Raw genomic sequence first — 23632 nt, forward strand, 5'->3', positions numbered from 1 at the left:
TGCACCCCCTCGACAATCTGTACGTTATTCCCTGACCACCAGAAACTTCTACGCCTAAACTCTGTGGCCTACACTTTTAAAAACAAACAAACAAACAAATGAAAAAAAACCCCATCATCTTAGTAAAATCAGAGGCTGCTAGGAGGTTCAACCCGCTGCTCACTGCAGGACCGATCCCCCACTAAAGGGCCCCCCTCCGGGGTTGAGCTTGCAACCCTGGGTTTAGCAGGCTAATGCTCAAGCCACTGAGCTACCCCTCCCCCCTACGTTGACACTTGCTCGTGATCCCGGCTCCTGCTCCTTTGCAAGGTGTGTGCGTCTGCTCCTGGGTTTTAAGCCTGCTAACCCAGCGGGGGCCCGATTGCCCTCTGGCTTCCCGCCCGGCTCCCTCCGCCATGCGCCTGGGCGTCAGCGGGACTGTCTCAGGAGAGCAGCTTTCCCCCTCCCCCGCATCCCAATCTCCGCCCAGCTGGGGAACGCAGCCCTGAGAAAACACTCCTTTGAGCGCTGGAGGCCGGCGGGGAACTCTCATTTCCATACCCACGGTGCATTGCGTGCAGCGAAGCGAGTCGCTGCTCAAGGGGCTGGTTTTGCTCCCAATGTCCCCGGTTCCCATAAGCCAATTTGGCATTTAAATCGGTTCAATTACATTTCCTCTAAAAGGGAGAGGTTTAGTGGGGCTGTCGGTGTAGTTACTCCGAGTTGAGCGGAAGGCGCCTTTCCCCTGGCAGTGCCTCTGCAGGTTGTTCTGGTTTCTCTTCAGATGGTATAAATCTTTTGTCTTCCTCTGCTTCCCCGCTCCGGAAAAGCAAAAGCAAAAGCACAAGCACAGCTTTTCCTGGAGAGTAACCGTTATGCGTTTCCGCCCCAGTTTTGTGAGATTGTTATCTCATCTCGTGGGAAGAAAGCAGAATGGGGGTCGGACTTTTGCGCCTTGAACAGAGCGGTGGTGTGTGTTTCCTTGGCTAGCTGCTGCCTGTTTGTGGCTGGGAGGCAACCCTTACCGATGATGGCAGGGGGACAGCTCTCTCTTGTGTTCTGCAGTGATGCTGCAATTTTTTGTTGTGCCCCTCCCCTGCTGCAAACCAGGCAGGCAGGCTTGGTGGCCCGCGGAGGTGGGTCGAGCCCAGGTTTCCTTTGGCAGACGCCTGGTTGAGAACCGGTGCTGTATCCTATAGGGATCTTAGTCATCTCTTGTCTAAGCTGACAAGCCCTAATGCCTGTAGTCTCGTCTCATACTTTGGAAGCCTGCTATTTACCCCTTTCAGTTGTAAAAACTGACTCTTGATTCCTACCCTTTCTTTCCTATCTGCTAACCAGTTACTGATCCATGAGAGGGAGGGGCTTGAGCCGTCTGGAGTAGCTCGTGACTATGAGTGGCAACCTCAGGGCAGACTGTTGAGAAGCAGGGCACAACCCCCAAAATGGTTGTACGTTCTAGACTGAGATTTCACCAAGTGTCAGATACTGGATGATGTGCCTTTTATGACTTTTTAAACCCAAACTTGCGATTTGGGGATAATTTAAGCGTTCTGTGCAGAGGACTAGAAATACTTTTATTAACCTGTAGTTTAGATCATTTTAACATTCGCTGGAATCAAAGTTTTAAATCTGTTCTTATCACTTTAATAACTGATACTTCCTCTATCTCAGGACTAGCTATTACAATGATTTTTTGGAATAGGGAGACGGAATTAATGGCATGGTTTGGCTCGTTCTTTCCCTCGTCTCCCCACAGAAGAGAAAATTTCCATCCCTTTTCCCATTGGGAAAATGCCACCCTCTTAACCTAGGAAACAGTCTCTGTAAATGTTTTGCCCAGACGAGGGCTAGTTCATAGGAGCAGAAGAGGAGGAAGGTTGTGGCCCTTTGAGTCACATTCCTAGCGTGACTCAAGGAAAATAATTAAAGAAAAAAAAAAGTGTCGGGGGGGGGGGGTGCGCGAGCGGCTCGGGGGCAGCAGGTCAGTGGGTGGGTTTTTGTGGAAAGGAGGAGCGTACAGGGAACTGTCTCTTTTTTTCTTTCTTTTTTTTTTTAACAGAATTGTCTTGCTTTGAATTCTTCCACTGGAGTCATTTTAGGGAAGTGAGAGCCTCACTTAGAGTTACCTCGCTACGGTGTTCGTTGCGTGGCTGAGCGCTCGCCCCCGGCGAGGTAGAAAGCGATGGGGGCAGGGGGTGTGCGCTGTGCCGCAAAGCACCAGCATCGCTTCTCGGCCTTCTGGCTAAGATAAGATAACTTCTTGGTTCTTTGAGCTCAGATGGGGTGAGTAGTCTCTTGGCCTATCCAAGGCCGTGATCAATTGTTTTGATGTTTTGGTCTTTTGGCCTCGAGATGAAAACCTGGTCTGTGTCTTGGGAATCTTGAAGAAACATTATCTAAAATTTGTATCTGTTCTTATCAGTTTAATATCTGATATGTCCTTTATTTGAGGACTGTATATTAAATTGATTTTTGGAACAGGGAGTTGGAATAGGAGCTTGCTCCATCCGCTCCACGCATCAGCCTGGTATTGCAGTACTTCCGGGCACGGTGCACCTCCCCCAGGGAGAACACGGTGGTTCAAAAAAATAGATCAAAACTTTGTGCCTTGTAGATAGAGCTTTGCTTCTTGGTCTTCTAGGTATTTGAGAGCTGTAGAGTAAATTGATTTTTTTTTTGGAACTGGAGCTTGCTCCATCTGTTCCATGCATCCGCCTGGTATGCAGTACTTCCGGCACGGTGCACCTTCCCCCAGGGAGAACAGATCAAAGTTCTTTGTGCTCTGTAGGCTCTGTCTTTTTTTTTTTGGTTAAGATCACAAGTGTGCTTCTCGGCCTTTTGGCTAAGATCGAGTGTCTTCTCGGCCTTTTGGCTAAGATCGAGTGTAGTATGAGTGATGTACTTGATCTGGGCTCAGAGAGCCGAGAGGCACAGAGCTTTGCAGGGCGGGGGGAGTTTTGATCTGTTTTTTTGCTGGCTGTACCTTGAACTCACCCACCGTATATCCTGCATTGGGGATGTTGCAGACTGTATATGTTATGTAAAGCTCTGTGCTTCTCGGCCTTTTGGCTAAGATCACAAGTGTGCTTCTCGGCCTTTTGGCTAAGATCAAGTGTAGTATGAGTGATGTACCCTGACTGTTTGCTGGCTGTACCTTGAACTCACCCACCGTTATGTAAAGCTCTGTGCTTCTTGGTCTTTTGGGTAAGATCGAGTGCGACAGACCTTAACTTAAGGGTCATTCTATCCCTGGTATATGCTGTCCAATACCAAAACGCTAATATCCCCCTACAACCTGTATGTTACCCCCAATGACACAATAACTGACGCTGCAAACACTTTGTATCGTTTATTTTCAAATATTCCCTAATAAACTTTAAATGAGCTCAGGTCGAGTGGTCATTCTATCCCCATTACCTGGCTTGCTTATTTATACCTGTGACTGTCTTTAACTGTTGTATGCGTGATGTACCCTCACTGCTTGCTGACTGTATCTTGAACTCGCCCACAGTATACCCCACATTGGGGACATTGCACACTGTATAAGTTATGTGCTGTCCAATACCAAAGTACTAGCATCCCCCTATACTCTGTATGTCACCCCTGATGACCAATAACTGATGTTACAAACTCTCTGTATCATCTATTCTTAAACATTTTCTAATAAACATTTAAATCTATGCTGTCCAATACCAAAACGCTAATATCCCCCTACAACCTGTATGTTACCACCAATGACACGATAACTGACGCTTCAAACACTTTGTATCGTTCATTTTCAAATATTCTCTAATAAACTTTAAATCTGTTCTTATCAGTTGAATATCTGATATGTCCTTTATTTGAGGACTGTATATTAAACTGATTTTTGAAACAGGGGGCTGGAATAGGAGCTTGCTCTGTCCACCCCATGCATTGACCTGGTATTGCAGTGCCTCCAGGACCGGTGGTGCCTCTCCTTCTGGGGAGAATCTTCTGGTTAGAAAAGCAGAAAGAATTTTACTGTAATGATGCCCCTTTAGAGCAGATTTGTTCGAGTTGTTGAAAACCGATTGGAAACCCTTGTCTTCTTTACAATAAAATATTGTTATGTTTTCTTGGGGTCTAATGTTTTGTGAGGCTGTCGATAGATATGTGAGGTTCTTTGTCTTGCTAGAGGATTGTTTAAGGAGCTGGGATCCTTTTTTTCTGCGGCGAGTCTTTTCAACCGTTAGTATGAGGGATGAAGGCTTTCCGGGCTGTGGGGGGAGATGGTTGGTTGGTTGGTTGTTTTGTTTGCACGCACAGGCAGAGACGGCGCTGTTTAAAAGCTGCTCCCGTGCATCAGGTCAGGTTAGCTGCAGCTCACCGAACCCCGAGGATCTCAGGTGAGCTACTTTGTAGCAGAGGCAGACCAAGCAGCAGGTACAATGCCGGGTCGCACCCCGGCTGGCAGATACAATCTCAATGACCGAGAGACGTTTTCCGTTGGACCGTATGAACTCGAACCGTAAACTCACTGAACGTTAAATCTCACCAAATGAGGGTCAACCCAGCCCCATCATCGTATCCACTCGTTATACTCCACACCTGAACATAGCCGTCATATGAACAACCTATCCTCCTATCTCAGTGTCTGTACGTTGACCCGTTAACCTTTTACTCCCAATCGGGGCTATGGCAGATGATGTATTCCTTACGCCACCTGATCTTAAACTGAATTTTGCACCCCCTCGACAATCTGTACGTTATTCCCTGACCACCAGAAACTTCTACGCCTAAACTCTGTGGCCTACACTTTTAAAAACAAACAAACAAACAAATGAAAAAAAACCCCATCATCTTAGTAAAATCAGAGGCTGCTAGGAGGTTCAACCCGCTGCTCACTGCAGGACCGATCCCCCACTAAAGGGCCCCCCTCCGGGGTTGAGCTTGCAACCCTGGGTTTAGCAGGCTAATGCTCAAGCCACTGAGCTACCCCTCCCCCCTACGTTGACACTTGCTCGTGATCCCGGCTCCTGCTCCTTTGCAAGGTGTGTGCGTCTGCTCCTGGGTTTTAAGCCTGCTAACCCAGCGGGGGCCCGATTGCCCTCTGGCTTCCCGCCCGGCTCCCTCCGCCATGCGCCTGGGCGTCAGCGGGACTGTCTCAGGAGAGCAGCTTTCCCCCTCCCCCGCATCCCAATCTCCGCCCAGCTGGGGAACGCAGCCCTGAGAAAACACTCCTTTGAGCGCTGGAGGCCGGCGGGGAACTCTCATTTCCATACCCACGGTGCATTGCGTGCAGCGAAGCGAGTCGCTGCTCAAGGGGCTGGTTTTGCTCCCAATGTCCCCGGTTCCCATAAGCCAATTTGGCATTTAAATCGGTTCAATTACATTTCCTCTAAAAGGGAGAGGTTTAGTGGGGCTGTCGGTGTAGTTACTCCGAGTTGAGCGGAAGGCGCCTTTCCCCTGGCAGTGCCTCTGCAGGTTGTTCTGGTTTCTCTTCAGATGGTATAAATCTTTTGTCTTCCTCTGCTTCCCCGCTCCGGAAAAGCAAAAGCAAAAGCACAAGCACAAGCACAAGCACAGCTTTTCCTGGAGAGTAACCGTTATGCGTTTCCGCCCCAGTTTTGTGAGATTGTTATCTCATCTCGTGGGAAGAAAGCAGAATGGGGGTCGGACTTTTGCGCCTTGAACAGAGCGGTGGTGTGTGTTTCCTTGGCTAGCTGCTGCCTGTTTGTGGCTGGGAGGCAACCCTTACCGATGATGGCAGGGGGACAGCTCTCTCTTGTGTTCTGCAGTGATGCTGCAATTTTTTGTTGTGCCCCTCCCCTGCTGCAAACCAGGCAGGCAGGCTTGGTGGCCCGCGGAGGTGGGTCGAGCCCAGGTTTCCTTTGGCAGACGCCTGGTTGAGAACCGGTGCTGTATCCTATAGGGATCTTAGTCATCTCTTGTCTAAGCTGACAAGCCCTAATGCCTGTAGTCTCGTCTCATACTTTGGAAGCCTGCTATTTACCCCTTTCAGTTGTAAAAACTGACTCTTGATTCCTACCCTTTCTTTCCTATCTGCTAACCAGTTACTGATCCATGAGAGGGAGGGGCTTGAGCCGTCTGGAGTAGCTCGTGACTATGAGTGGCAACCTCAGGGCAGACTGTTGAGAAGCAGGGCACAACCCCCAAAATGGTTGTACGTTCTAGACTGAGATTTCACCAAGTGTCAGATACTGGATGATGTGCCTTTTATGACTTTTTAAACCCAAACTTGCGATTTGGGGATAATTTAAGCGTTCTGTGCAGAGGACTAGAAATACTTTTATTAACCTGTAGTTTAGATCATTTTAACATTCGCTGGAATCAAAGTTTTAAATCTGTTCTTATCACTTTAATAACTGATACTTCCTCTATCTCAGGACTAGCTATTACAATGATTTTTTGGAATAGGGAGACGGAATTAATGGCATGGTTTGGCTCGTTCTTTCCCTCGTCTCCCCACAGAAGAGAAAATTTCCATCCCTTTTCCCATTGGGAAAATGCCACCCTCTTAACCTAGGAAACAGTCTCTGTAAATGTTTTGCCCAGACGAGGGCTAGTTCATAGGAGCAGAAGAGGAGGAAGGTTGTGGCCCTTTGAGTCACATTCCTAGCGTGACTCAAGGAAAATAATTAAAGAAAAAAAAAAGTGTCGGGGGGGTGGGGGGTGCGCGAGCGGCTCGGGGGCAGCAGGTCAGTGGGTGGGTTTTTGTGGAAAGGAGGAGCGTACAGGGAACTGTCTCTTTTTTTCTTTCTTTTTTTTTTTTAACAGAATTGTCTTGCTTTGAATTCTTCCACTGGAGTCATTTTAGGGAAGTGAGAGCCTCACTTAGAGTTACCTCGCTACGGTGTTCGTTGCGTGGCTGAGCGCTCGCCCCCGGCGAGGTAGAAAGCGATGGGGGCAGGGGGTGTGCGCTGTGCCGCAAAGCACCAGCATCGCTTCTCGGCCTTCTGGCTAAGATCAAGTGTAGTATCTGTTCTTATCAGTTTAATATCTGATATGTCCTTTATTTGAGGACTGTATATTAAATTGATTTTTGGAACAGGGAGTTGGAATAGGAGCTTGCTCCATCCGCTCCACGCATCAGCCTGGTATTGCAGTACTTCCGGGCACGGTGCACCTCCCCCAGGGAGAACACGGTGGTTCAAAAAAATAGATCAAAACTTTGTGCCTTGTAGATAGAGCTTTGCTTCTTGGTCTTCTAGGTATTTGAGAGCTGTAGAGTAAATTGATTTTTTTTTTGGAACTGGAGCTTGCTCCATCTGTTCCATGCATCCGCCTGGTATGCAGTACTTCCGGCACGGTGCACCTTCCCCCAGGGAGAACAGATCAAAGTTCTTTGTGCTCTGTAGGCTCTGTCTTTTTTTTTTTGGTTAAGATCACAAGTGTGCTTCTCGGCCTTTTGGCTAAGATCGAGTGTCTTCTCGGCCTTTTGGCTAAGATCGAGTGTAGTATGAGTGATGTACTTGATCTGGGCTCAGAGAGCCGAGAGGCACAGAGCTTTGCAGGGCGGGGGGAGTTTTGATCTGTTTTTTTGCTGGCTGTACCTTGAACTCACCCACCGTATATCCTGCATTGGGGATGTTGCAGACTGTATATGTTATGTAAAGCTCTGTGCTTCTCGGCCTTTTGGCTAAGATCACAAGTGTGCTTCTCGGCCTTTTGGCTAAGATCAAGTGTAGTATGAGTGATGTACCCTGACTGTTTGCTGGCTGTACCTTGAACTCACCCACCGTTATGTAAAGCTCTGTGCTTCTTGGTCTTTTGGGTAAGATCGAGTGCGACAGACCTTAACTTAAGGGTCATTCTATCCCTGGTATATGCTGTCCAATACCAAAACGCTAATATCCCCCTACAACCTGTATGTTACCCCCAATGACACAATAACTGACGCTGCAAACACTTTGTATCGTTTATTTTCAAATATTCCCTAATAAACTTTAAATGAGCTCAGGTCGAGTGGTCATTCTATCCCCATTACCTGGCTTGCTTATTTATACCTGTGACTGTCTTTAACTGTTGTATGCGTGATGTACCCTCACTGCTTGCTGACTGTATCTTGAACTCGCCCACAGTATACCCCACATTGGGGACATTGCACACTGTATAAGTTATGTGCTGTCCAATACCAAAGTACTAGCATCCCCCTATACTCTGTATGTCACCCCTGATGACCAATAACTGATGTTACAAACTCTCTGTATCATCTATTCTTAAACATTTTCTAATAAACATTTAAATCTATGCTGTCCAATACCAAAACGCTAATATCCCCCTACAACCTGTATGTTACCACCAATGACACGATAACTGACGCTTCAAACACTTTGTATCGTTCATTTTCAAATATTCTCTAATAAACTTTAAATCTGTTCTTATCAGTTGAATATCTGATATGTCCTTTATTTGAGGACTGTATATTAAACTGATTTTTGAAACAGGGGGCTGGAATAGGAGCTTGCTCTGTCCACCCCATGCATTGACCTGGTATTGCAGTGCCTCCAGGACCGGTGGTGCCTCTCCTTCTGGGGAGAATCTTCTGGTTAGAAAAGCAGAAAGAATTTTACTGTAATGATGCCCCTTTAGAGCAGATTTGTTCGAGTTGTTGAAAACCGATTGGAAACCCTTGTCTTCTTTACAATAAAATATTGTTATGTTTTCTTGGGGTCTAATGTTTTGTGAGGCTGTCGATAGATATGTGAGGTTCTTTGTCTTGCTAGAGGATTGTTTAAGGAGCTGGGATCCTTTTTTTCTGCGGCGAGTCTTTTCAACCGTTAGTATGAGGGATGAAGGCTTTCCGGGCTGTGGGGGGAGATGGTTGGTTGGTTGGTTGTTTTGTTTGCACGCACAGGCAGAGACGGCGCTGTTTAAAAGCTGCTCCCGTGCATCAGGTCAGGTTAGCTGCAGCTCACCGAACCCCGAGGATCTCAGGTGAGCTACTTTGTAGCAGAGGCAGACCAAGCAGCAGGTACAATGCCGGGTCGCACCCCGGCTGGCAGATACAATCTCAATGACCGAGAGACGTTTTCCGTTGGACCGTATGAACTCGAACCGTAAACTCACTGAACGTTAAATCTCACCAAATGAGGGTCAACCCAGCCCCATCATCGTATCCACTCGTTATACTCCACACCTGAACATAGCCGTCATATGAACAACCTATCCTCCTATCTCAGTGTCTGTACGTTGACCCGTTAACCTTTTACTCCCAATCGGGGCTATGGCAGATGATGTATTCCTTACGCCACCTGATCTTAAACTGAATTTTGCACCCCCTCGACAATCTGTACGTTATTCCCTGACCACCAGAAACTTCTACGCCTAAACTCTGTGGCCTACACTTTTAAAAACAAACAAACAAACAAATGAAAAAAAACCCCATCATCTTAGTAAAATCAGAGGCTGCTAGGAGGTTCAACCCGCTGCTCACTGCAGGACCGATCCCCCACTAAAGGGCCCCCCTCCGGGGTTGAGCTTGCAACCCTGGGTTTAGCAGGCTAATGCTCAAGCCACTGAGCTACCCCTCCCCCCTACGTTGACACTTGCTCGTGATCCCGGCTCCTGCTCCTTTGCAAGGTGTGTGCGTCTGCTCCTGGGTTTTAAGCCTGCTAACCCAGCGGGGGCCCGATTGCCCTCTGGCTTCCCGCCCGGCTCCCTCCGCCATGCGCCTGGGCGTCAGCGGGACTGTCTCAGGAGAGCAGCTTTCCCCCTCCCCCGCATCCCAATCTCCGCCCAGCTGGGGAACGCAGCCCTGAGAAAACACTCCTTTGAGCGCTGGAGGCCGGCGGGGAACTCTCATTTCCATACCCACGGTGCATTGCGTGCAGCGAAGCGAGTCGCTGCTCAAGGGGCTGGTTTTGCTCCCAATGTCCCCGGTTCCCATAAGCCAATTTGGCATTTAAATCGGTTCAATTACATTTCCTCTAAAAGGGAGAGGTTTAGTGGGGCTGTCGGTGTAGTTACTCCGAGTTGAGCGGAAGGCGCCTTTCCCCTGGCAGTGCCTCTGCAGGTTGTTCTGGTTTCTCTTCAGATGGTATAAATCTTTTGTCTTCCTCTGCTTCCCCGCTCCGGAAAAGCAAAAGCAAAAGCACAAGCACAAGCACAAGCACAGCTTTTCCTGGAGAGTAACCGTTATGCGTTTCCGCCCCAGTTTTGTGAGATTGTTATCTCATCTCGTGGGAAGAAAGCAGAATGGGGGTCGGACTTTTGCGCCTTGAACAGAGCGGTGGTGTGTGTTTCCTTGGCTAGCTGCTGCCTGTTTGTGGCTGGGAGGCAACCCTTACCGATGATGGCAGGGGGACAGCTCTCTCTTGTGTTCTGCAGTGATGCTGCAATTTTTTGTTGTGCCCCTCCCCTGCTGCAAACCAGGCAGGCAGGCTTGGTGGCCCGCGGAGGTGGGTCGAGCCCAGGTTTCCTTTGGCAGACGCCTGGTTGAGAACCGGTGCTGTATCCTATAGGGATCTTAGTCATCTCTTGTCTAAGCTGACAAGCCCTAATGCCTGTAGTCTCGTCTCATACTTTGGAAGCCTGCTATTTACCCCTTTCAGTTGTAAAAACTGACTCTTGATTCCTACCCTTTCTTTCCTATCTGCTAACCAGTTACTGATCCATGAGAGGGAGGGGCTTGAGCCGTCTGGAGTAGCTCGTGACTATGAGTGGCAACCTCAGGGCAGACTGTTGAGAAGCAGGGCACAACCCCCAAAATGGTTGTACGTTCTAGACTGAGATTTCACCAAGTGTCAGATACTGGATGATGTGCCTTTTATGACTTTTTAAACCCAAACTTGCGATTTGGGGATAATTTAAGCGTTCTGTGCAGAGGACTAGAAATACTTTTATTAACCTGTAGTTTAGATCATTTTAACATTCGCTGGAATCAAAGTTTTAAATCTGTTCTTATCACTTTAATAACTGATACTTCCTCTATCTCAGGACTAGCTATTACAATGATTTTTTGGAATAGGGAGACGGAATTAATGGCATGGTTTGGCTCGTTCTTTCCCTCGTCTCCCCACAGAAGAGAAAATTTCCATCCCTTTTCCCATTGGGAAAATGCCACCCTCTTAACCTAGGAAACAGTCTCTGTAAATGTTTTGCCCAGACGAGGGCTAGTTCATAGGAGCAGAAGAGGAGGAAGGTTGTGGCCCTTTGAGTCACATTCCTAGCGTGACTCAAGGAAAATAATTAAAGAAAAAAAAAAGTGTCGGGGGGGGGGGGGTGCGCGAGCGGCTCGGGGGCAGCAGGTCAGTGGGTGGGTTTTTGTGGAAAGGAGGAGCGTACAGGGAACTGTCTCTTTTTTTCTTTCTTTTTTTTTTTTAACAGAATTGTCTTGCTTTGAATTCTTCCACTGGAGTCATTTTAGGGAAGTGAGAGCCTCACTTAGAGTTACCTCGCTACGGTGTTCGTTGCGTGGCTGAGCGCTCGCCCCCGGCGAGGTAGAAAGCGATGGGGGCAGGGGGTGTGCGCTGTGCCGCAAAGCACCAGCATCGCTTCTCGGCTCTTTAAGCTCAGATCAAGCTCAGATGGGGTGAGTACTCTCTTGGCCTATCCAAGGCCGTGATCAATTGTTTTGATGTTTTGGTCTTTTGGCCTCGAGATGAAAACCTGGTCTGTGTCTTGGGAATCTTGAAGAAACATTATCTAAAATTTGTATCTGTTCTTATCAGTTTAATCTTTTTTAATATGAGATTTTATGCTGAGGGGACCTGACTATGTCCCAGGGGACAGACCCTGTGGTTCCTGCACTGCAGTCCAAGGAACCGGGCCCTGTCCAGAGGCGCTCTGCTGCGCTGCACAGGCTCCCAGCTATAGTAGCCCCTAGGGTTCCAGGAACATGCCGAGCCACGAAGTCCGAGGACGGAGGTGCTGCCGCAAGGAGTTCCCGTATCCCAAAACCAATGGAGCGAAACCCCACCACGCGGGGGAGCAGGCGCCATGCTCCCCAGCTGCCAATGGACAGCACCGCTATGTGCTTGCCACCAGACAAACTCCCACCTGCTCATCAGCAACCACAGCCTGAGAAGCCTGCCCCTGAGGACCAGCAACTGAAAGGAAGCATCCCTGACGACCGGCAGCTGAAAGAAGCCTTACCTGATGACCAGCAGCTGCAAGGAGCCCACCCCACTGCCAGGAGCCCCAGCCGCCACGAGATGACCCCCCTGTCTTCCTGCAGTGGCCGGACACGCCTCCTGTACCCCAGCAACCCCTGCCGCCGAGGGGCAACCCCCGGCAGGACACCCACACCTCCCAGGAACTCCAGACACTGGGGGAAACCCCAAACACACCCGGGACACAGCCACTGATGGAGGATGCCCCTCCCCCCACCAGCCGCGTGATGGAGGACGACCAAGAGGGCCCTAACGCTCCACAAAATGGCCGCCCCAACCTACACACTGTCTACCTCCAATACCCCCTCACTACAGACGCGCTCAACTGCCCCATCTGCATGCCGCCTCGACGCTTTACTGAACTCAGAGGGCTCACCAGACACCTGATGAGATGCCACGGCCTGTCCACCGCCTTCAGCTGCGCCCTCTGCAGCCTGCCCTTCGAGTCCCAAAAGAAGTGCAAGGCACACCAGACCAGCTGCAAGAAGGCCCGCAGAACAGCAACCCTGGCCTCGGTCCCTCGCCACCCTGTGCCCCAGCCCACTGCTCCCAGGCCGCAAAGAGCCAGAGGGACCCTGTCGACCGCCGCCCGGAAACCCACGCCAGCCCCCGAGCTGGTGGTCCAGGGCACTGCCGCCAAAACAACAGCTACTACAGCAAGAAATACTGACCGAGCCCCGAGCAACTGGACTCCCTTCACTTCCACCCAAGTCGCCCGGAAGCTCTCTGAGCTAAGGCTTCTCAGTGCCCCTTCCAACCAAGGTGACTCTGCCCCAAGAAGGGTCAGCGCTCCGCCACGCATGGCCGCCCGAGACCCTGCCGCTGGAGGCATCAATGCCGCCTCCCGACACACCCTGCGAGCCCCAGCCACGAGGGTCACCAACACAACCCCCCAGCCTGCCCTGCGAACCTCACCCACCGGAGGAGCGGGGACCACACCTCAGACCGCCCCACACACTGCTACCACTGGAGGCCCCGCCGCTACGACCAGACCACAGCACCAGACCCCCGTCGCCAGACAGACCGGCACGGCCCCAAGAGACGCCAGGCCAACCCCGACCACCAGACGGCCGCACGCCCCCACAACAACCCCCCGGACGACAGCCGCACGCGGAAGCCCGGGCACCGCCCCTACGCCCACTGATCCGAACCGAGCCACACCATCAACCAGCAATGCTACTACCCCACTGATGTCTACGCCTCAGGGGCCAACCGAGAGGTCCCCCGAGCCACAAACTAGGTCGCCTACCAACCAAACTGCAGGCACACTACCCACGCAGGCCGAGGAACACGAGGACCGGCGGTCGACGACTAAGCCAGCCACGCCCTGGCAGACCACCTGGATCGAGAAGCTCCAGGCAGCAGCCTCCTTCGAGGAATTCGATCTGCTCGTTAACAGGCTCACCCAGGAGCTGTCGGCAGAGACCGCCCCCAAGAGGACGCCTAACCAGGAGACCACCCGGCCTGCTTTTAGACGACCCGCCCCGAATCGCGCCACCTCCACCAGAGGAGCCGGAAGAAGGAATGCCAGCCACCGCTACGACCCGGCAGCAGCTTCAAGGATCCAGAAGCTGTACAGATCGAACCGCCTCAAGGCCGTAAGAGAGGTCCTCGATGGTCCCCCGGCATACTGCACGATCCCGCCCGAGCGCCTTTACCGCTACTTCCTCGGAGTATTCGGCGGCACGCCCAGGAACGACGCGCAGCGCCCGGAGTGTCTCCGTCCGCTGCCCCGCGTCGCCAACGCAGACGGGCTAGAGGCCGACTTCACGCCCAAAGAGGTGGCGGCGCGTCTCTCCAGAACCAAAAACACCGCGCCCGGAAAAGATGGCATCCCCTACGGCCTCCTCAAGAAGCGAGACCCCGGCTGCCTCGTGCTCTCCGGCATCTTCAACCTGTGTCGGCGCTTCGGCCGGTCGCCCACCTCCTGGAAGAAGGCCATGACGGTCCTTGTACACAAGAAGGGCGAGCGAGATGACCCCAGCAACTGGAGACCCATCTCCCTCTGCTCTACGATGTACAAGCTGTACGCCAGCTGCCTAGCAGCCAGAATCACAGAGTGGGCGACGACCGGGGGAGCCATCAGCTCGACCCAGAAGGGCTTCATGCCATCAGAGGGGTGCTACGAACACAACTTCCTGCTCCAGACCGTCCTCCAGACGACCAGGAGGGCGCAGAAACAGTGCGCGATAGCATGGCTCGACCTGGCCAACGCCTTCGGGTCCATCCCCCATCACCACATCTTCAGCACGCTGCGGGAGTTCGGGATGCCGGAGACCTTCCTTCGCCTGATCCGAGAACTCTATGAGGGCTGCAGCACTACCATCCGCTCGGTGGAAGGGGAGACCGCCGAGATCCCTATCCGCAGCGGCGTGAAGCAGGGCTGCCCCCTCAGCCCCATCATTTTCAACCTCGCCATGGAGCCGCTCCTGCGGGCGATCTCCGACGGCACCGACGGCTTCGACCTACACGAAGAGAGGGTGAGCATCCTGGCCTACGCGGACGACCTGGTCCTGACCGCTGACGACCCCGAGAGGCTACAGAGCATGCTCAACACCATCGGGAGAGCCGCGGACTGGACGGGTCTCCGCTTCAATGCCAAGAAGTGCGCGTCCCTCCACATCGACGGAAGCAAGAGGGACTCGGTGCTGACGACAGAGTTCCTCGTCCAGGGTGAGCCCGTCGTCCCCCTGGCGGAGGGCCAGGCTTACCAACACCTCGGCACACCGACGGGCTTCCGCGTCCAGCAGACCCCTGAGGACACAATCCGGGAGATCCTGCAGGACGCCGCCAAGATCGACGCGTCCCTGCTGGCACCGTGGCAGAAAATCAACGCCCTCAACACCTTCCTGATCCCCCGCATCGCCTTTGTCCTGAGAGGGTCCGCCGTGGCAAAGGTGCCCCTCACCAAAGCGGACAACACCATCCGGCAGCTGGTGAAGAAGTGGCTGTCCCTACCCCAGAGAGCCAGCAACGAGCTCGTCTACATCGCCCACCGGCACGGGGGCGCCAACGTCCCCCGCATGGGAGACCTCTGCGACATCGCTGTCATCACGCACGCCTTCCGCCTCCTGACGTGCCCGGACGCCGCGGTCAAGAACATCGCGACGACCGCCCTGCGCGCCGCCACCGCGAAGCGTATCGCCGGATCCCCCTCCGACCAAGACGTGGCCGACTTCCTGAACGGCTCCCTGGATGGCGAATTCGGCCGGTTCAGGGGCGACGTCGCCTCGCTGTGGTCCCGTGCCCGCAACGCCACCCGCCGACTGGGAAAGCGACTGGGCTGCCGCTGGGTATGGAGCGAGGATCGTCGAGAGCCAGGAGTCCTGGTACCGCGGATCGGGACGGAGGACAACACCATCGTCAGCCCTGGATCCAGAGGCATGCTGGAGAAGACCCTGAAGACCGCCGTCCACGCGCTCTACGTGGACACCCTGAAGAAAAAACCTGACCAGGGCAAGGCCTTCGAGGTGACCAGCAAGTGGGACTCCAGCAACCACTTCCTCCCCGCAGGCAGCTTCACCCGATTCGCCGACTGGCGGTTCATACACCGCGCCCGGCTGAACTGCGTCCCTCTCAACGGAGCCGTCCGCCACGGGAACCGGGACAAACGCTGCCGGAAGTGTGGCTACGCCATGGAGACCTTGCCACACGTCCTATGCAGCTGCAAGCCCCACGCCAGAGCCTGGCAGCTGCGCCACAACGCCGTCCAGGACCGCCTGGTGAAGGCCATCGCCCCGCACCTGGGAAAGATCACCGTCAATCGCGCCATCCCCGGCACCGACAGCCCGCTACGCCCGGACATCGTCGTCACGGACGAGGATCGGAAAAAGATCATCCTCGTTGACGTGACGATCCCGTTCGAGAACAGGACCCCGGCCTTCCGCGAGGCCCGATCCCGCAAGCTTGAGAAATACGCCCCCTTGGCGGACACCTTGCGGTCAAAGGGCTACGAGGTCTGCACCGAGGCCCTGATTGTGGGGGCCCTGGGCGCCTGGGACCCTTGCAACGAACGCGTGCTTCGGACCTGTGGGGTGGGCCGTCGCTACGCGCAGCTCATGAGACGCTTAATGGTCTCGGACACTATTCGCTGGTCCAGAGACATTTACACAGAGCACATCACCGGCCACCGCCAATACCAGGAGTGAGCGGGCGTGACCCTGTGCACGCGAAGGGGGGACGAGACTCGTGGACCCCCCCGTCGGACTCTATCCCCTAAGCCCCAAACCCACCAAACTGTACTCCACCATGTGAGGGTCGTCCCAACCCCATTACTCAGCCCGCTTACTCATGCCCATGACTATCTGTAACCTGTCTGTATGAGTGATGTACCCTCACCATTTACTTGCCTGTACCTTTAACTGACCCACCGTATACCCCGCATTGGGGACATAACAGACTATGTATATGTATGCGCTGCCTAACACCAAAACGTTAACATCCCCTCACAATCTGTATGTAACCCCCAATGACACAATAACTGACGCATCAAACACTTTGTATCGTTTATTTTAAATATTCTCTAATAAAATTTAAATCTGTTCTTATCAGTTTAATCTTTTTTGATATGAGATTTCATACTGAGGGGACCTGACTATGTCCCAAGGGACAGACCCTGTGGCTCCTGCACTACAGCCTAGGGAACCAAGCCCTGTCCAGAGGCACTCTGCTGCCCTGCACAGGCTCCCGGCTATAGTAGCCCCTAGGGTTCCAGGAAAATGCCGAGCCAGGAAGTCCGAGGACCGAGGTGCTGCCGCAAGGAGCTCCCGTATCCCAAAACCAATGGAGCGAAACCCCACCACACGGGGGAGCAGGCGCCATGCTCCCCAGCTGCCAGTGGACAGCACTGCTATTTGCCTGCCACCAGACAAACTCCCACCTGCTCATCAGCAACCACAGCCTGAGAAGCCCGCTGTTGCTGGCTGAGCCGCCGGGGGACTCCTGGCCCGCGGCCCGTTTGCCTCTCCCCGGGGGGTCCCGCGGCGCGCTCCCGCCGCTGCAGATCGAGCTGCCTGGGGATTCCTGCCCCGCGCCCCAGCGGCCGGTGCCTGAGCCGCTGGGCGATCCCGGCCCCTCGCCCCGGCTGCTGCCGCCTGAGCGGCGCGAGGAGCCCCGTAGCGTGCCTCCGCCGCCGCTGCCCGGAGACTCCTGCCCGAGCCGCCGGGGGATCCCGTCCCCACACCCCAGATACCACCGCCTGGGCGGCCCGAGGAGCCCCGCCGCATGCTGCCGCTGCTCATGCCACCGGGGGACCCCTGTCCCGGCACCGAGCCCCAGCTGCCGCCGCTGCTTGGGCTGCCCAGGGACTCCTGTTCCGTGCCCCGGCGGCCGCTGCCCGAGCCGCTGGGGGACTGCCGCCCCTCGTCCCGGTTACCGCCGCCGCCCTGGCAGCCTGAAGTGACGCTAACGGCTGAGCCGCCGGGGGATCCCTGCCCCACGCCCCAGCCACCTGCACAGCCTGGGGAGCCCCGCTATATGCTCTGGCTGGAGCAGCTGGGGGACCCCTGCCCGAGGGGCTCTGCCGCACGTTCCTGCCGCCGCCCCTCTGGCCAGGGGATCCCTGCCCCCTGCCCTGGCTGCTGCTTCCCGAGCGGCCCGGAGAGCCTCGCGACGTGCCTGGGCAACTGCCGCCCGGCCCCTTGGGAGACTCCTGTCCCTTGATGTTTTGCAGCAACCGGGAGCCTGCCCCCCCGCGAACGCGCCGCTCCAGACCCTGCGAGACCTGACCGCCGACCGCCGATTGCTGCAACAGCCAAGAGATGCCGCTCTTGTCCTCCTGCGCCCATCGACCACACCCGCAGCAGCCCAGGAGCTCCAGCCGCCGCGAGACGACTCCCCTGTTTTCCTGCGATGGCCGGACACGCCTCCTGCACCCCAGGAGCCCCAGCCGCCACGAGATGACCCCCCTGTCTTCCTGCAGTGGCCGGACACGCCTCCTGTACCCCAGCAACCCCTGCCGCCGAGGGGCAACCCCCGGCAGGACACCCACACCTCCCAGGAACTCCAGACACTGGGGGAAACCCCAAATACTCCCGGGACACAGCCACTGCTGGAGTATGCCCCCCCCCACCACCAGCTGTGTGATGGAGGATGACCATGAGGGCCCTAACGCTCCACAAAATGACTGCCCCACCCTAGACACTGTCTACCTCCAATACCCCCTCACTACAGACGCGCTCATCTGCCCCATCTGGATACCGCCTCGACGCTTTACTCACATCAGAGGGCTCACCAGACACCTGAAGAGATGCCACGGCCTGTCCACCACCTTCAGCTGCGCCCTCTGCAGCCTGCCTTTCGAGTCCCAGAAGAAGTGCAAGGCGCACCAGATCAGCTGCAAGAAGGCCCGCACAACAGCAACCCCGGCCCTGGTCCCCCGCCACCCTGTGCCACAGCCCACTGCTCCCGCACCGCAAAGAGCCAGAGCGACCCTGCCGACCACCGCCCGGAAACCCACTCCAGCCCCCGAGCTGGTGGACCAGGGCACTGCCGCCAAAACGATGACTACCACAGCGAGAATCACTGACCGAGCCCCTACCAACTGGAATCCCTTCACATCCACCCAAGTCGCCCGGAAGCTCTCTGAACTAAGGCGTCTCAGTGCCCCTTCCAACCAATGTGACTCCGCCCCGAGAAGGGTCAGCGCCCCTAAGCCCTGAACCCATCAAACCATACTCCACCATGTGAGGGTCGTCCTCACCCCATTACTCAGCCCGCTTATTCATGCCCATGACTATCTGTAACCCGTTTGTATGAGTGATGTACCCTAACTGTTTACTGGCTGTACCTTGAACTCACCCACCGTATACCCCGCATTGGGGACATGACAGACTGTGTATATGTATATGCTGCCTAACACCAAAACGCTAACATCCCCCCACAACCTGTATGTTACCCCCAATGACACAATAACTGATGCTTTAAACACTTTGTATCGTTTATTTTAAATATTCTCTAACAAAATTTAAATCTGTTCTTATCAGTTTAATTTCTTCTGAAGGACACCTGCAAACCATTGTCCTGAAGATGGAATCTGCTGCAGCTATATTTGAAAAAATTGATGCTGCTCTACAGATCTACTCTTCTTCTGAAGCTGATTTGCATATGCAAGTTGCTAATTTGCATATGCAGAGCCCAGCTGTACCTCTGGAGGAGGATTCTCTTTCTTCTTGTTTTCCAGGTGCACCATCCTCGAGAGCTGCTGTTCCCGATTGTTCCACTTCCAGGAAAACCCAGTGGAAGCCTGTCCTGAGGACCCAGACCACCAGCAAGGAGGGAACCATCAGGAGCTGGCAGAAGAAAACCCCCGTGGACGCTTCTTCAGGAAGATTGAGCAGCAGAAGGCCAGGTCTTCGGGAACCCACATCCAGAAGAAAGGACCTCTCGACAGCTCCCCAGAAGGAGGACCCCAGACGAACCTTGACTCTTTCCCAGGTTGAGGATCCTGAACACCGCCCTGCTGCTCCTGGGACAGATGACACTGGAGGAGCCCCCCCGAGGAGCCAGGACCAGGATGCTGATGGGCCCTCTGCCAAGAAGGATGCCGCTGGAGGAGCCCCCCCGAGGACCCAGGACCAGGATGCTGACGGGCGCTCTGCCGAGAAGGATGCCGCTGGAGGAGCCCCCTCGAGGATCCAGGACCGGGATGCTGATGACCGCTGTGCCGAGAAGGATGCCGCTGGAGGAGCCCCCCCGAGGATCCTGGACCGAGATGCTGATGGGCGCTCTGCCGAGAAGGAGGCCGCTGGAGGAGCTCCCCCAACGACAGAGGACCAAGATGCTGATGGCCATCTTGCCAGGAAGGACGCTGCCGGAGGAGCCCCCCCCCCGACTGAGGACCAGGACGCCGATCGCCACCCCACCAGGAAGGATGCCGCCGGAGGACCCCCCGAGATGACCAAGGGCCGGGAAGCTGATCACCGCCCCACCAGGAGAGACGATGCCAGAGGAGCCCCCCCAACAACCAAGGACCAGGATGCTGATCACCCCCCCCCCCCCGAGAAGGATGGCACCGGAGGAGCCCCCCAGAGGACCAAGGACCGGGAAGCTGATCGCCGCCCCGCCAGGAGAGATGCCGACAGAGGAGCCCCCCCAACAACCGAGAACCACGATGCTGATCACCACCCCCCCAGGAAGGATGCTGCCGGAGGAGCCCCCCAGACGACTCAGAACCAGGATGCTGATGGCCGCCATGCCAGGAAGGACACCGCTGGAGGAGCTGCCCCGACGGCTGAGAACCAGGATACTGATCGCCACCCCGCTGGGAAGGAGGCCGCCAGAGGAGCCCCCCAGTTGACCGAGGACCAAGAGGCTGATCACCACCCCCCCGAGAAGGATGCCGCAGGAGGAGCCCCCCAGATGACTGAGGACCAGGACGCTGATCGCCACACCACCTGGAAGGATGCCGCCGGAGGAGCCCCCCAGATGGCCGAGGATCAAGACGCTGATCGCTACCCCGCCAGGAGGGATGACACCGGAGGAGCCCCCCAGAGGACTGAGGACCGGGTCGCTGAGCAATGCCCTGCCAGGAAGCATGCCACCGGAGGAGCCCCCCAGATGACCCAGGACCAGGATGCCGAGTGCTGCCCCGCTGCTCCAGAGAGGGATGCTCCAGAAGGAACAACTCCTTCAACCGGAGACTCTGAAACTTCCTACCACCCGCCTGTCCAGAGGAGGGCCGCTCGAAGGGGAATGGCCTCCAGAGCCCTGGATCCCAATGCCACGCACTGTCCTTCCAGGCAAAGAGACATCATGACCAGTGAGCTCAACACACCCCCAGAAGCAACTTCACCTCCCGAAGTTTCTCCGCCAGACCCAGAGGAATCACCTGGTGAGTCTACAGGCAGAACAGTGGTCCACCCCACGGAGGGTGAGGCAGGAGACGACGACCACATCTACCTCCAGTACCCACTCCCTACAGGCCTCCTCCTCTGCCCATTCTGCCTCCCCGTCCACGGAGTCCAGACCCTCGGGGCCCTCAGCAAGCACATTCACAAGACCTACAGGAAACGGATTGCCTTCCGGTGTAGCCGCTGCAATGCCCCCTTCGAGACGCAGAAGAAATGCAAATCCCATCATGACGCATGCAAGGGACGCCCCCCCGATCACAAAGGTGAACCCTGCTGATGTCCTGCGGGCTCCAACCCCGACCCCCACCGAAGATGCGGCCTCAGCACGCCAACCAGCATCCCCACCGCCACGAGAGGTAAGGGGAGACCAACCGCCAGCCGCTGCCCAGAAGCCCAGTCCAGTCCCCGGGCCGGTGGACAAGGGCCCTGTCATTGGGACTGCACCCACCCCAGCGGGAAACATCACCCGAGCCCCTGCCAACAGGAGACCTGTCACATCGTCCCAGGTCGCCCGGAAACTCTCTGAGCTGAGACGTCTCAGTGCCTCCTCGAAGACCAACCAGCGTGACCCCATCTCAAGAAGAATCAGTGCCCCACCGCGCATGTCTGCCCAAGACCCTGCCTCCAGGGGCACCAGCACCGGCCCTCGATCCACCCTGCGAGCACCAGCCACAAGGGGCGCCAACTCGACTCATCAGCCCGGACCACGAACACCACCCGTCGGGAGAACGGGGATCACCCCCCAGTCGGCCCCGCACACATCTACCGTCAGAGGGGCCAACGCCACGAACAGACCACAGCACCAGAACCCCATTGACAGACGGGCCGACACGGCCCCAAAAGACACCAGACCGATTCCTGCTGCCAGAAGGTCACGCGCTCCTACAGCAACCCCCCAGATGACAGCTGCACACGGAAGACCGGGTGTCAGCCCCGCACCCACCGACCCGACCCAGGTCCCACCAACAACCAGCAACGATGCTACCCCACCGGTGACTATACCTCGGGAACCAACCGGAAGGTCCCCTGAGCCGCAAGTGTGACAGCCCGCCGACCACACGGCAAACTCGCTGCCCACACCGGCCGAGGAGCCCAAGGACCAACAGCCGATGGTTAGGCCAGCCATGCCCTGGCAGGCCTCCTGGATCGAGGAGCTCCAAGCGGCAGCCTCCTTTGAGGAATTCGACCCGCTCATCGACAGGCTCACCCGTGAGCTATCAGCAGAGATTGCTTTCAAGAGGACACCAAACCAGGAGACCAGCCGGCCTGCCTTCAGACGGCCCGTCCCAAATCGTGACACCTCCACCAGAGGAACCGGAAGAAGGAATGCCAGCCACCGCTACGACCCGGCAGCAGCTTCAAGGATCCAGAAGCTGTACAGAACGAACCACCTCAAGGCCGTAAGAGAGGTCCTCGATGGTCCCCCATCCTACTGCATGATACCACCCGAGCGCCTCTATGGCTACTTCCTCGGAGTGTTCGGCGGCGTGCCCAGCAACGGCGCGCAGCGCCCGGAGTGCCTCCGTCCTCTGCCCCGCATCGCCAACGCAGATGGTCTAGAGGCTGACTTCACGCCGAAAGAAGTAACGGCGAGGCTCTCCAGAACCAAAAACACCGCGCCTGGAAAAGATGGCATCCCCTACAGCCTCCTCAAGAAGCAAGACCCCGGCTGCCTCGTGCTCTCCAGCATCTTTAATCTGTGTCGGCGCTTTGGCCGGTCCCCCACCTCCTGGAAGAAGGCCATGACGGTCCTGATACATAAGAAGGGCGAGCGAGACGACCCCAGCAACTGGAGACCCATCTCCCTCTGCTCTACGATGTACAAGCTGTACGCCAGCTGCCTGGCAGCCAGAATCACGGAGTGGGCGACGACTGGGGGAGCCATCAGCCCGGCCCAGAAGGGCTTCATGCCGTCGGAGGGGTGCTACGAGCACAACTTCCTGCTCCAGACCGTCCTCCAGACCACCAGGAGGGAGCGGAAGCAGTGCGCGGTAGCATGGCTCGACATGGCCAACGCCTTCGGGTCCATCCCCCACCACCACATCTTCAACACACTCCAGGAGTTTGGGATGCCGGAGACCTTCCTTCACCTGATCCGGGAACTCTACGAAGGCTGCAGCACCACCATCCGCTCAGTGGAAGGGGAGACTGCCGAGATTCCTATCCGCAGTGGCGTGAAGCAGGGCTGCCCCCTCAGCCCCATCGTCTTCAACCTCGTCATGGAGCCGCTCCTGCGGGCGATCTCCGACGGCGCTGACGGCTTCGACCTGCAGGACAAGAGGGTGAGCATCTTGGCCTACGCGGACGACCTGGTCCTGACCGCGGACGACCCTGAGAGGCTCCAGGGCATGCTCGACACCATCAGGAGAGCCGCGGACTGGACGGGACTCCGCTTCAACACCAAGAAGTGCGCGTCCCTCCACGTCGACGGAAACAAGAGGGACTCGGTGCTGACGACGGAGTTCCTTATCCAGGGCGAGTCCGTCGTTCTCCTGGCGGAGGGACAGGCTTACCAGCACCTCGGCACGCCGACGGGCTTCTGCGTCCGGCAGACCCCCGAGGACACCATCCGGGAGATCCTGCAGGACGCCACCAAGATCGACGCATCTCTGCTGGCGCCGTGGCAGAAAATCAATGCCCTCAACACCTTCCTGATCCCCCGCATCGCCTTTGTCCTGAGATGATCCGCCGTGGCAAAGGCTCCCC

General features: G+C 55.7%; 4 non-coding genes and 3 pseudogenes across 4 annotated transcripts; all 7 read left to right on the plus strand.

The window, feature by feature from the left end:
• Positions 1–1575: 1575 nt before the first annotated feature.
• On the plus strand, positions 1576–1778 carry LOC123354999 (annotated as a pseudogene).
• Positions 1779–2360: 582 nt separating this feature from the next.
• LOC123354987 lies at positions 2361–2543 on the plus strand. Its single transcript, XR_006574990.1, has one exon. It is a non-coding gene; the product is annotated as a U2 spliceosomal RNA (small nuclear RNA).
• A 1210-nt stretch (positions 2544–3753) lies between these two features.
• Positions 3754–3939, plus strand: LOC123354991. Its single transcript, XR_006574994.1, has one exon. It is a non-coding gene; the product is annotated as a U2 spliceosomal RNA (small nuclear RNA).
• A 2333-nt stretch (positions 3940–6272) lies between these two features.
• LOC123355000 lies at positions 6273–6475 on the plus strand (annotated as a pseudogene).
• Positions 6476–6904: 429 nt separating this feature from the next.
• On the plus strand, positions 6905–7095 carry LOC123354979. The gene has a single exon (XR_006574983.1). It is a non-coding gene; the product is annotated as a U2 spliceosomal RNA (small nuclear RNA).
• Positions 7096–8305: 1210 nt separating this feature from the next.
• LOC123354992 lies at positions 8306–8491 on the plus strand. The gene has a single exon (XR_006574995.1). It is a non-coding gene; the product is annotated as a U2 spliceosomal RNA (small nuclear RNA).
• Positions 8492–10824: 2333 nt separating this feature from the next.
• On the plus strand, positions 10825–11027 carry LOC123355001 (annotated as a pseudogene).
• The last annotated feature ends 12605 nt before the right edge of the window (positions 11028–23632 follow it).

The sequence above is a fragment of the Mauremys mutica genome, chromosome 22, assembly GCF_020497125.1.
Source record: "Mauremys mutica isolate MM-2020 ecotype Southern chromosome 22, ASM2049712v1, whole genome shotgun sequence".
Taxonomy (NCBI): domain Eukaryota; kingdom Metazoa; phylum Chordata; order Testudines; family Geoemydidae; genus Mauremys; species Mauremys mutica.